The 13992-nt window shown below is 40.2% G+C and overlaps 1 protein-coding gene across 8 annotated transcripts in view; it reads right to left on the bottom strand.

Annotated features, from left to right (window-relative positions):
* Positions 1-13992, bottom strand: part of LOC147145540 (potassium voltage-gated channel subfamily KQT member 5-like) — a 118218-nt gene that overhangs the window by 71844 nt on the left and 32382 nt on the right. The gene's annotated exons all lie outside the window — the stretch shown is intronic.

Genomic DNA, 13992 nt, shown 5'->3' with positions numbered 1-13992 from the left:
CAGGAGTTTTGTGCACGCCCGTAGCAATGTTTCTCTTTCACCTCCCCCTCCCTATTTTCCGTCTGAGTAACACGGTCCTCTGGCGGCAAGCCTGAGACCACCAACGTGTTTCCATTTGGCTGTCTGGTTTTCTGCCATACTGTTTATCAGTCTGTCTGCCTGACTACAGATTCACACTATCTCTCTCATCTTCCATTCGAGGTTTCCATCATCAAGGCTCAACCAGTCAAACTGTTTGGCTGGCTGACAGCATCTCAACGTAATTCAAGTAAGGAAAGAGGACACCCTCACAACATAGGCCAGATTCGGAAAAAGAACAATTCCAGGTAATAACAGTAATAGTATACTGTATGTACTCCAACATATGGGGATACAGTTCTTCATTTCAGTTCTGGTACTATTTCATGAAAACCCTACATTGACCCTACATCCTAATTATTTTGCCGTCATCTCCAAACCTTGAATCGAGATTACTGAGATTGGTTTTGGCTATAGGGGAGAAATGCAACCAGCTAAAAAGCTCCTTAACATTCACATTCTTGAAACAAGGAAATTAAAATTAAGTGGCCTCTTTGCAATGCATTTAATTCAGAGTTATAACATCAGCAGATGAAAAGGCTAAAATGAAATAATCACATGAATCAAAAAGTTCTGGCTAGAAGTCTGTACCACATTTTTCAGGCAGAATGTGTTTGCTACAGGTATTAAAAATTAATAATCCCCTTAAAAGCAGCCACGTGGAGCCGACGCACGTCTGACTTGGTGGAAAAAGTACGGAATAGGAAAAGTTGCCATCAGTCTGGAGTCAGCTGTGCAGCCTCCATTATGCGTTGGTTGGTGGGTGAAAGGGCAACTTGAAAAGCAACTCAAGTGGAAACACTTTCCATATTTAGTGCATTACACTTAAAGGAGGGAGAATTCACTCCCTGAAACTAAGGCAGAACAATATGGGTGATACAACAATCCAAAAGGAGAAAAAAATATCTCATAAGACAAGCCATATAGACATTCCTCTGGATTTCACCATACACTGGTATATTTTGCAGCAGCATCTGTTTGGATTTGACTTACTATTCAGAATAATGTTGTTATATTTCTGTTGACATGTAAAACAAGGTCAATAATAATCACCAACATTTGTGTGTGTGTGTGTGTGTGTTTTTACATCAATATTGTCATTCTAGATGTAAGAAATGATCCAACCATTCATTTTCTATCCTGCTCGTTCTCATCAGAGTGAGCTGAAGCCTATGCCAGCTGATTTCAGGTGGGAGACCAGGTACACCCTGAACTGCTCACAATGCACATCGGGAAAAGTATTCACACTCATATTCACACCTGCCAATTCAGAGTAAACCTAACATGTTTTCCGAATGTGGAAGAAAGCCAGTGTAGCTCGAGAAAACTCACACAAGTGCATATGCACACTGCAAATTGTGCCGTGTTCCAAGTTCGAGGATACACTCTAAAAACAGTTGGGTTATTTCACTAACAAAATTTTGGGATTGTTTGTGTTGGGTCAAAATTCTTGGTTATTTCTTAAAAATTAAGCCAATTGTTGGTTTAAATTAACTATATGTTGGGTTATATGCCAGTAATGTTTTATGTTGGGTCAAAAATCAACCTTACAGGCCCGACTGCCGGCCATGACAGCCACCGACATACCGTTCATATGTCTACACGCGAAGCATCGTGGTCAAGTCAACGACACTTTTTGATTTCTTCATTTATCACACTGTTTTGGTAAGTACTTCACACATTGTGATCTTTTGAAAACGAGTTGACTTGTAAATGAGCGTGTGTGTTGGACAGGACGAGTGCTGGAATCGTTAAAAAAAAAAGGCATTAGTTTGCCGCCATTGTAGGATGTGACACTTCACAAGAACTGTGCGTTCTCCAAATAATGTTCCATATTAACTTTATGTTTACTGTAATCTACAGGAACATTTTTAGGATTACCAGAGTGGTTCTGGTTACCTTGCTTGGAGATTGAAAACTGTTGAGCGCAACTCTCCTAAAGGGGGGCAATATATCTCAACACACTGAAAGTGTGAGCAATCCTTGGTTTAAAGAACTGAAATAAATTGTATACCATTTTACAAATTCATCTATCTCATAGACTGATTTGCATTTCCTGTCTGACAGCCAATCAGAGTGATTGTCCCTGACACCGCTTTGCAGACTGCCATTGGTGTCTTATTTATTCAATTCATATCTAAGAGCACCATGACACAACATACACATATTTGATAAAATTCTAAACACTACTTTTTAATTTAGATTTGTTCTCACTTCCACCACTGCTGAACAAAATTCTGGACATGTATGCATTCTACTTTATGAAACCATAACTGAGGACCGAACAACAATGACCTCCCTGCCATGTTAATATACAGATATCACCAAGTAGCTGAGATTAAGTTTGGCCGCCTTGTGACCATGGCACATGCATAAGGGCTGATTAGTGGGCTGTACTAAAATCCACTTCCCCTTTTCTGTTGCCCATCATTCCCTTATTGTTGCTGAAATTATGTCAAGATCAAGAATGATGTGTCTGAAGATAAAAACACATTTTTTTTTAACTTTGATGAATGATATTGATTCATTAACACCACTCAGTAATACAAAAGCCTTTGCAGTCTAAGATTTGATGCTTATATTGTTAAATTCAGTTTCATATTCCTCCTTGCTCGCAAGACGGAATCAACCTTCCTTAAGGTAGGCAAAGGTGGTCTTTGATGAAAAAAAAAAAAAAAAGCCTCATAACTTGGGTTCCACTTGAGTTTTCTGTTTCATATTGTTTAAAATGGCTAAAATTAATTAGCGAATAATAAAAAGACACCATATGTTTACATCTTTACACTATTTTAAAGTATAGCAGTGTGTCGGTCACATGGGCCAAGTTGGCCAATCTAGTGGTGTTTTCTGTGATGTCACGTGGTCCTATTGGCTGCACAGTTGGCAGCGAGAGGGATGTTCATTCAAATTTATTTCGGTAACTTTGCTTTTCACTCTGCTTGAATTACGGTTCATATTAAATCCTGTGCATGTGCAAAGTTGTATGAGCCCTCTACCACACACAAACCTGCTAACAAGTTGTGTGTGCCCTGGTGCCGGCTGCTTGCCAAGTGTTCTTCCTGCAATCTGGAAGTCAAGGCCTCTCCAACTAGTTCCAGTATGTGAGTACTGAGTTGCACAAGCCTGTCTGGTTTTCTCATTTGGCCATTGTCGGCCTACAGGAAATGGACTTGAGGTTTTTTGTTTTGTTGTTGATGTTTTTCTGTCTGTTTTTGCTGCTATGTGATTTTGAAGGTGGCCCAAAGATCCTGCAAGACCATTCAACATCTGAACAGCCATCAGGTAATTCTTCATGTCTATGATGAAACATTTGCCAGTTGTCAAAGTGTCAAAATGAAAGCAACGAGAGATGCTACCTCTGTATCAAGATGAGGTGTTGGGTTCTTGTTAAATATGTAATGTCTATTGTTGCCACTACCTCCTTGGTGAAAAACTATGGAACTGAATGCAGAATGGGATGTGTGTATGTGTGGGTACTGAAAATTAATTCCCTGCTTTCAAGAAAATTGCTAACATCTTAATGACAATAAGCCATTTCTTTTGACCACAAAGATTATTACTACTGTATGTGTTTGATGATTACCTGAATGCATTTAGAATTGAGGAAAATTTGATTCTATTAGTGACACCATGAGCAATTTTCACATGAAAATGATGAAAGAACATACATTGTGCCCTACTGTTTTTTGCGTGAGCTGTCCGAAATGGATTTAATAAAAGAAAATTGATTTAAATTGAAAGCCTGTAATGTGTTTCCTTTAGGGTTGTGAAGCATGGTCTAGTTTTTCACCACACTGTATACTGTTGGCATTAACACTCATTAGTGTCACTGTAAAAACTCAATAGTGCCATTATGACTGCACTGTCGACACTACATTTTGTTGCTGTAACACATTATTGGGTGCTGCATATTTAACACTTTGGTAAATGTTACTTTAACACCGGGTACAGTGGATGAATATATAAACTTTGCCGGTGTTAAAATGAACACTCTAGATGTTAAATTAGTACCATCGGAAGTGCAGTTTCAACAATGCACACTGCACACAAACATACGCACACACATTTTTAAAAAATAAATGCAAGACCCCATTTCAATGCTTATGGTCATTTTCATGTGAAGACATTTTTGAGAACCAAAATATTAACAACAATTGATTAAAAATATCACATAATATAGCTGCACTTCAACGAGCCGTGGCCGTTAAGTATTCCAACAAGTATTAATTACTATTACGACAGGAACGACGCAGTGCAGCGTTATAGCATTTGGTATTCATCCCTCCATTTTCGGAACCATTTATCCTCACAAGGGTCGTAAGTGTGCAATAAAGCTGTCGTTAGTTGTAGTGCGCATTACTGGACATCATAATCTCACAATGAAACTTCACTTTGTGCCGCGGTTAGCCTCAAGTGCAGTTGCATTGAAGCGTGGGGAATCTGTGCGTGTAGCCAGGTTACTATGATTAACAAAGGCAACTTAGCAATTTCCTGTCAATTGTAGTTCCAGTTCACCCGTTTTGTGTGTTATGGATCTGGTGTTGGCAGTAGAGAGGCTTGGCAGCGGAGGTCTGAGTGGCTAGCTAATTATCCATTAGTGGAGAAAAGCCTGGTGCGGCCCGCCAGGGTTATCGAGCACTGGGGGAAACCCTGAAAAGTCACGTGGAGCCCATCACTCTAGCTGCCTACAGATACTGCCAACCAAAACATGTTAAATACTGTATTAATTAATCTGATTGGCCGTGTTGCCCATTTGACCATATGAGATCACACGAAATACAACTATTGGACAATCTGTTTTGAATAATATGAAATACAAAAATCAAGTGCAAACCAAGCTATGAGGCATTTTTCCCCTCAAATACCATCGTGTGAAAGTTTTGCCTACCTTATGCCGACGTCAGACAGTACGAATTTAGCCCGATTTTGGGCCGACTGATATGTCGCAGACAAACGTAGCGTCTCGTAGCCAATTTTGAGTTGTCTTGACGCATCGTAGCTTGTGTAGTGTGACATACTCAGAGATTGGTCATTTGGCATCTGGGACGCTTCATGACCACCACAACGAAAGTCTGGCATGTCAAAATTTTTACACACATAGTGTGAAATGTCCTACATCGTCCTTCGATTGGTTCTTCGGTGTTGACCAATAGGAAGACAGTGCCTTTCTACTTATGATGAGAGACTGGACGTAGCGCGCACACACAATCAAAATGATGAAAAAAGGAACAGACAGTAGGGGGGAAATACTGGAAAGTATACATAGCATTTAACTCATGCTACGTTTGCTAACTGCAAAGCCAGTAGCTGATTAGCAAACGTGGTGTGTGTCATTAACCAAATTTGTTACCTTAAACAGGAAGTCAACGCAAACATTTGTTTTTCAAGAATATGTTCTATGCAAGCCCACTAGTTTAAACAGGGCATTCTGTTAAATATTGCATTTGTGGAATAAGTGTTAATACACTCGTTTTTAGCCATCTCTGGGGGCGGCCATTTTGTCTTCTGTCGACTGAAAATGACATCACAACTGCTCACAACGACCAATCACAGCTGACGTGTTTTCTGAATTTGAGTCGTGATTGGTTGTTGTGAGGAGTTGTGATGTCATTTCAGTCGACAGAAGACGAAATGGCCACCCCTGGAGATGGCTAAAAACGAGTGGATTAAAATGTATTCAATATTTATCAGCATGCCCTGTTTCAACTAGTGGGCTTGCATAGAATATATTCTTGAAAAAAAATGTTTGCGTTGACTTCCACTTTAAGTGTCATTTGGGCTCCATTGTTTCTGTTGTGTGGACCCACACACGACACAAGGAGCGATCCCGCAGACAGTTTTGGTGAGCTAACTCACAGACTGGCGACGGGGCCGTCCAATGCACGGCTTCCTCACTCACGCCATGTGTGGGTCCACACAACGGAGACACTTGAGAAAAAGTTAACTGTTTATTAAACACAGTGGCACACATCTTTCAGACTGTGGCTCACACTATAGACATTTGAGCACATAGAAGTGTACGAACGTATTGAGTGACAGGTGAAGTGAGGCGTGTTTTTTGTACATTAAGGCCCACAGTGTCTAATAGCTGACAGGACATCTCTATTTTTCATGATTTTGGAGCCTAGCTTTCATAATTTTTCATCTGATTGGTCGCATTTAAATAAAAGCATACAATTCTATATGAAACTGTATTGCACAGCTTTGCGATATGCATATTGTACAGGCCATTATGGCAATGATGATATTTTTGGGGATAAATTGTGCGGCCCTACATCACTTGGTTTGTTTCTAATTTGAACAGATTTGACAATTGAGTCAAATATAAAAAGTATAGTGCATACTGACTCAGTGTGTCAAAACATAACAAATTAAAGAAGATACTTTGCACTACTTCTTCACACATTTGCATCGTGTGGATTGTTTGCATTATGCACACATAGTTTGCATACATACATTATTTATATATTTATGTATACATCCCAGGTCGCATTTGAAGATTCTTATTTTCTCGTTACAAGTCGGATCACAAAATCACCAATCACGGCTCAGATTCAGAAAACAGGTCGGCCGTGATTGGCAACCATTTGCTTGCTCTGTTTGGTCAGGAAGTTCATAGCAAAAAGTGACAATAAATTCATCGGACACCTTTATTCAGATGTCATAGCTTTTTTCTTGGCACAGGTGCTTTCACTCTTGCTAAGTTTTATAGAAAGCCCTTTTGTAACTAAGTAACCTAACAACAAACCCACAAATTACCCAGCAACACTGAACCTGTTGCTGAATTCAAATTAAGATTGAATGCTTCTGAGAAGGAAATAATAAAATATGATACAATATCAACATGGTAGTTGTTATACTGGGGAGCTTACTATTGTGTGAAAGTGATAACTATCCGTTATGGGAAAACACACTTGCCTTGAGAGCTGCTAAGTAAATAACCTCACAAATTTTCAAAATGTATCAGTCCAAGTCATGGCCTGGTACTTTCAATAAAATTATACACATTTATTTAATTTGCCGCCTTCCAAATCTGACATTCACCCTTGTGTTTGTTTAATTTGAACCAAAGCAATAAAAAACCTGTTAAATATTAACAGGAAAACAAATTATGTCTGTTCAACGAGGCACTTCACTTGAGTATTTAACCGAATATTATGCACTAAGATGTTGCTGAAACCAAATTGCTCACTATTCCCCAAGCATGAATATTCAATGTAGATGTTGGATTTGTGCTGCAGAGATTGTTGAAAAAGTATGAGTGTTCCTTTCTGAAACCATGTTATCCCCTAAAAAGACTAACTGATACATTAAATGATCAGTTACTGAAATTCAAGCATAATCTCAATGGTCTTGCTTATAGAAAATTGGTGGCATTTGAAGCTGCTGGCAAAAATGCAGTTGCATGTAGAATCAGAGACTTTATGGATTCTAGTCAGCATTACAGGGCTTTGAACTGCAATTTTGAGTATGAGGGAGAAAAGGAATTACAAGAACAAATTGTACACATGTTGAATAAAACTGATCTATCTTGGAAAAAAAGGGGGGGGGGCATTTATTTATTGCTTTTCATGGTCACTATAACTACTGAACATATAATAGTGACATTTTGGGAGACTTGACTAGGAGTCTAGATAAGAGAACAACAACCAGCAATTGGCATTAGAGATGGGCGCAAGAGGTCAATCATACACTAGCCTAACGTCAGGCTGATTTAGCGAGTTTAACAGCCTTTTTCGACATGCAGTATGAGGCCATAATCATCAGTTCATGTGTTGTCACTATAGAAACCAGTAGTGGGAAACAGCAAGTAGAACCATCAATGGCACTGCATCGCATATGATCACACTCATAGGGCAACAATGACGACTGGCAAGTTTATTTAAACTTGGTGAATAAATCAGACTCACTGATGCTAAATACATTTTTCATGTAAAAGCACCATAATTCGCTACATGATGCTGCAGCTTTATGAATCAATCAACCAGAGTTGGGCATTCCGCCTATCCGACAGACCGGTCCGTCTATCCGCCTATGACGGATACCCATTTTGTAGGCGATAAATGATAGATGTGAACCTTTAAAAAATAGGCAGACTAAGCATAGTCGGAAGCCCATTTTTTCCGTATATGTAATCGACTATTTTCGCAGTGAGGCTTCAATGGCCGCGCGGCGAGGCTTCTGTTTCCCATTCGTTTAGTTTGTTGGCTTTCTCCCGAATACATAATCGAGCTCCCCTTATGAGGTTGTGGTCCGAATGGACCTTAGCCTTTTGGCTGAATGTTTGAACAGGCTGTGGCCAGGGTGAGAAGAGTTAGCTGTAATCCGACCTGCACACCCCAGGTTCATGGAGATGTACAGGTCCTGATTGGATGGATGGATTAATTCTCTAATTATAACGACATGCAGCACATTTACACAAGCAGTATCTCATTAAAACAGTACAATTTTATTATTTTTATAACTACGTTAAATATGGAACCCAATTGTTTAGCATGTTGGAGTGGCCCTCGACATATTTCCCAATATCTTGCATGGCCCCACTGAAAATTTAATTGCCCAGCCCTTGTGTACAATATAAGGGACAAAAAAATGCTGTGATGTAAAAAATTTGACCTACAGAAAATTGTGGCAGTGGCACACACAGCAGCATTAAAGAATTCCCTGCGCAGCTCTGAGACTCGCTACCACAGAGAAATGCCGGATCTCAAAACAGTATAAGCGTTCATTAATATGGCAACACCAGCCATTACCCACCCACTGGAAGACTTATGATTTATCCATTAAAGTGGCCTTCTATACATGCATGTCTAACAGGTTGAGTGTACATTTGCATTAAAGCCACACATACTGTAGGTCTCTTAACTTCACACTGAGGCCTGCTGAAGGGCAAAGCGTATCTGTCTGACTTGATATTCTTTGGTGACTCACTTCCCTCCATCCAAGGCAAATAGTCTCCTGCTTTTATTACCACTTGTACACTACACCTACACCCTTGACTGAGGAGCCGCAGGGAGAAAGTACATGTCTAACCAAAGAGGTGTATTTTTCTTTCTACAGTCAAGGATGAAGCAGTGTTAGCGGTGCGAACAGTTTGTAATACAATCCCCTTCAGCAAGGCAAGGCAAGGCCAACTTTATTTGTGAGCAGTAGAAAGAATAATAAATAACTTGTGAAGAAGCTGAGTGCACAGGCATTAGGGCTCACTGGTAAATTAACTCTTTCAAACAAAGTGCCCCCTTGGGAGAAAACAGAATACTGAGAAGTGTCCAATTGTGTCCAGTGGTGGGCAATGGCACAGTGCTGTTTCAAGGTGATTAGAAAGTAGACACTAATCTGTACATTATATTAAGTAAGACATGTAAACGTGCCGGCTTAAGGAAGTGAAAAGTAGAAGACTTTGTTAATGAAAATGTAAATCGGAGGAGAGCGGAACATTATGTGAGAATTGAGCAATTAGGGCCTGGTGGGATGACTGATGGGATGTCAGTTCAAAACTCGCTATGGACAAAAATAAATAAAAAATACAGAATACAGAAACAAGGAAAAAGAGTAACTGGAGGAACTTTTAATCAAGAGCACTTTAACCCATTAAGGCTTAAAGCGCCTGGCTCAACATCTCTCCAAAACCTAAGGTCGACTTAGGAATCAGCCTCTAAAACCTGAATTTTTCCCGGAAATGTAACACTTAAAAAATAATTGATCTCAGAAACTTGAATTTTTCCCGGAAATGTAACACTTAAAAAATAATTGATCTCAGCCCCTGTAGCAAATAGAAACATAATTCCGTAAGAATTTGAGAGCTTAGACACGTGGCTTTGACACGGGCCGGAGTTTACTATTATGTGGAAGAGAAGCAATATTTTTATTAAAAAAAAAAAAAATCGAGTGGTAATTACCATCGTCTATTCTGTTACAAAGCCGTCAATATCGTCATTGACCATATGTCACATTCGACTGATTCCACTGGTTTAAAATCCACAAGTGCGTCGTCTAAATCACTGCTGTCACTTATTTCAGAGCTTTTGCGATCTGTACGCCAGATCCAGTCCACTTGAGATGCGATTTCAAGGTTTTGCTACTTACCTACAAAATACGGCCCGGCTTAGCACCTTCCTATCTCGTCGACTTAGTGATACCATATGTTCCGATCCGAAACCTACGGTCAACAGCAACTGAATGCTACAAGATCGGCGGCTGACCACATCCTCGGAGGCGCTGCTATGGAGATTTCTACATTGACCATTGGGCCCCTGCTCACTTCACCGATGTCATCTTCCTGCAGCCCTTCATTTGATTAACTTTCACATCACTTTAACAAATGCTATAATGTGCTGCCCACTCGGCATCCATTGCAGCCTGATCATCCTGGAAGGTGGATTCCCCCATCTGTGGTCCCTTCTCAAGGTTTCTCACTTTTCCCCAGATGGGGGTTTTTGAGTTTTTCCTTGCCCTCCTGGGGATTAAGATCAGGGGATGTCCTGTATATGATCTGGTGCATATGTGAAGCCCTTTGAGACTTTCCTGTGATGAAGGGCTATATAAATACATTTGACTTGACTTGACTTGAGTGGCAAAGGAGGCACTGTCTTGATTGTGGCAAACAAGATGTGGGCCAGTTGTTGAGTGAAGACTCTGGCCCAGAAATCAATATGTATAGTAAGGCTTCTCCCAAGGCGGCACGGTGGTCGACTGGTTAGCACGTCCGCCTCACAGTTCAGAGGTCATGGGTTCGATCCTGGCCCCGGCCCTTCCTGTGTGGAGTTTGCGTGTTCTCCCCGTGCTGCGTGGGTTTTCTCCGGGTACTCCGGTTTCCTCCCACATTCCAAAAACATGCATGGTAAGTAGATTGGACTCTCTAAACTGCCCCTAGTTGTGATTGTGAGTGCGGATGCTTGTCTTTGTGTGCCCTGCGATTGGCTGGCAACCAATTCAGGGTGTCCCTCGCCTACTGCCCGAAGACAGCTGGGATAGGCTCCAGCACGCCCCGCGACCCTTGTGAGGAGAAGCGGTATAGATAATGGATGGATGGATAGACCTGAATTTCCCATCTCTGACATGCACACACCAGCGAAACATCCAGCAAAGACGAGGTGAGTAAATGCATTTATTTTATGTTTAGGATAATGTTTGCCTTTTGTGTGTGTTACTTTAAGAATCTTCAAGGGTTATTTTTATTGACCGTACATTGTTAATGACATGCACAAATGTCTGTTTTCTTAACACACTGTCCATTCTTGTTTACTTACATCAGTTAAAAAAGAAAACAAAATGTTTCTTTGTACAAAGCTGTAAACATTTGGGAAACAATTGATCTGACACCACAGTATCAATTTTAGTTGAATTATTATTTTTAGTAGTCAACCGCCTGGGCCACACATCTGGGGCCAAAGACCAGGAAATGGATGCCAAATCCAAAATTGGCTACATCTGGCTCCTCATTGGGATGGTGGCAGGAAGGAGAGGATAAGAAAAGAGGCCATGGAGACGCATCAATATGATGGATGGATAAATGCTGTTCAAGAGCATGCTGCGTCCCAGTTTGGACTCAGTGTTCAGTGCTTAAAAAGAGTGCAGTTTTCCAGTTTATTTGCGGTGGTTCTCAAGTTCTGAAAATACAGATCTGCTTATAACACTGTAGTTGTTGAGGCTTTTAAATAAAAACCAAATAAAATCTCGGTCAAATATGGCTCATGAATGAAGTGGCTTAGTTAAGGTTGAATTAAGGCTGATATCAGGAACCTGTTCTAGTCCATCATATAGGGCCAGCTATGGCAATATGATTTGGCTGAAATATGGGCCTTGTGTGGCCCACATTGGGCACACCAGATGTGGACCACTAAAGAACCGTCATTCTTTGAGGTATGTGGGTCAAGTGCAGGTTGATGGGCCACACCAATTTTGCTATCTGGGCTGCAATAGAGCGTCCATTAGAATCATATGTTAAGCATAGTCAGGCAAGACTGAGCCAAGAGATCAGAATTTATCTTTGGATACCAGAGGCATTTTACCAACATGCTTATTGCACCCATTCTTTTTCACTGATTGTTTTTCTTTTATGCTCGGGCTTCTTCTATTTTCTGGTGACTAACTGTTGCTATGTTACAGTGACACTTCAGACTTGGCCTACACTGTATATATTATAGCCTAACAAACACAGAAGCGCTTCAAGAAACGCACAGGTTTCTTGAAGCGCTTCTGTGTATGGTGATTATGTTGAAGTTATGAACGAAGTCGGCTCGGTTTCGGTGTGGACATGGCCTCAGTTTCCTGGTTTCTTTCAGCATTTGTTGGATCGTCACGCTCACGTTTTATTACTTTTAGTGCTGTTTTGTTTCCTGGTGTTTCATTGTCACTTTGAATGAGTTAAAACTCATTCATTGCCAAGGACATATTTGTCTTTTCACAGTCCAGCCATTCAATCCCAGGAATTTATTCATAGTTTTTGTCAAACGTTAGGGTAAAGGAGGGTCTGCAAATGTCTGGCAGTGAATGAGTTGGAACCTTTTTTTAAAATGTTTTAATTTTTATTTTTTTAGAAGTTGTAGAGGGTCATCAAATCAACAGAAAAGATCCTGCGATACCCTCTACTCCAGTGTTTCCCAAGCAATGGGTACGGGAACACATTGCAGGAGGTACATGGAAACATTGGAAACATTTACTAATTCATTTCCAAGATTATAATTAAATATTCCTAGTCATTCCATAAGCCTTTCAATGAAATGGTATGTGTGCACTTCAACTTGTTTCCCCAGGGAGACAATAACCTATGGCACAACCACGCAAAGATCAAAACAGCCGCATGTCAGCTCAAGTGTCGAATTAAAGCTCACATGACTGCTGAAAAGTAAGTAAAACTGCTATAATGGGTCTGAATATTATTCTTAAGTGTTTTGTTCCTCATATTTAAAGTTTAAATGCCTATTTATAGGGGGAGAAGAGGTCCAGTTTTGTGCTAAATGTTATAAACTGCTCAAAAAAAGGGGAGACAAAAATAATACATCCTAGATATCAATTAAAGAAATGTTCCAGTTGAAAATCTTTATTAAATCACACAGTGGAATGTGTTGAGAACAAAATAATGATGAATGTAAAATTAAATTATCCCATAAAGGTCTGGTTTTGGAATCCTACGCAAAATAAAAGTGGAAACCCAGAATACAATCTGGTCCAAGTCAAGTGGAAATACTTCAGGACAAGGAAAAATGAAGCTCGGTAGTGTATGTGGCCTCCTTGTGTCTGTATGACCTCCCTACGACGTTTTAGTATGCTCACGATGAGACGGCGAACTGTCTCCTGAGGGATCCCCACCCAGACCTGGATTAAAGCAACAGATTTTGGTGATTATGGCGGCGCCATATGGTCAAGAGCCATATGGACAAGAGCGGTAGTGTTTTGCCCGAAGTCAACTACATTTCCCATGAGCGCCAGCCCAGCTTTTGCCCAAATGTCCTGATCTGAACCCAATAGAGAACCTCTGGAAAATCCTTGGTGACAAAGTTATGGCCAAGAAACCCAAAAGACTGTAAGAAGAGTGGACAAAAATCACACCAGAGCAGTGTGAGAGACTAGTGATGTCCTGTGGCCGCAGATGTGCTGAAGTCATTCAAAGCAAAGGTCTCTACAATTCCTATTAATTGCTGACTGTTGTAACCTTCGGAAAATTTTATATTTTTCCATGCTACGGTCGTTGTTCTCTTATTTTGATCATTGAGTTTTCTTCTGCACGGTTTTTGTTCAAATGCCTTGATTATTTTGTAAAATGTTTTACTTGCATGGTACAGCCATAATAAAACAATCTTTCAATTGTTGAGTGTAGATAACTTCATTCCAGAAAAAAACAGTTCTTTATAAATTCTCAAATTTTGACCTCCAGTGTATATGTATGTGTGTATGTATATATAATGTGTGTGT

This window comes from Filicampus tigris, chromosome 6, assembly GCF_054856515.1.
Source record: "Filicampus tigris isolate MCC_2025a chromosome 6, RoL_Ftig_1.0, whole genome shotgun sequence".
NCBI classification, from domain to species: Eukaryota; Metazoa; Chordata; class Actinopteri; order Syngnathiformes; family Syngnathidae; genus Filicampus; species Filicampus tigris.
Note: the sequence above shows the minus strand (reverse complement) of the source record. Positions and strands in the feature narration are given on the sequence as shown.